The sequence below is a fragment of the Petaurus breviceps genome, unplaced genomic scaffold (assembly GCF_028583685.1).
Source record: "Petaurus breviceps papuanus isolate PSGF00001 unplaced genomic scaffold, PetGlider_PUasm1.0 90994, whole genome shotgun sequence".
Classification (NCBI taxonomy): domain Eukaryota; kingdom Metazoa; phylum Chordata; class Mammalia; order Diprotodontia; family Petauridae; genus Petaurus; species Petaurus breviceps.
In genome coordinates, this window is record NW_027187393.1 from 1113272 (window position 1) to 1113923 (window position 652).

The window sequence follows — 652 nt, forward strand, 5'->3', positions numbered from 1 at the left end:
ACACACACACACACACACACACACACACACACACACACACACACACACATACACATACTTTACCACACATGGATGTTTGTATTTCTGTATGTATAATATGTACCTATACTCATACATACATATGCTATGCTATATATATATATATAGAGACTCTTTCATGTACAAAGCTGTAAGGGTTATGGGATTTAAAGATCTTCCATGCCCCGTTGGACTTGCTGATGTAGCAGGAAGGGGCGGAGCAAGAGGAAGCGGAAGCCAAGCTAGCGTTCCTGCGTTGGCTGGCGGTGGTGGTGACAGCGGCAGCAGCAGAGGCAGTGGCAGCGTGAAGCCCTTTTTGAGTTAGGATTGCTAAGGACTTTCTGCTAAGGACTCCTGCTGAGGACTGCCAGGGGCCGGAGCTGCTGCGAGCGCGCTTCTCGGACGCTGGGTGGTTGCTGTGAGTGGGGAGAGGAGGACCTTTGCCTGAGGTAGCCTGTTCTGTTTTAAAGGCTTGAAAATGTGGGTGCTTTCTACTTTATCTACCTGTGCCAATATCATAACTACTCTGATGGCTTTCACTTTCTGGTTTTGGGACTCAGTCTTTTGGTATCTTAATAAATTTTCTAGTTTATTTCCTCATATGGCAAACATGACGTATTTTGTAATGGATAAT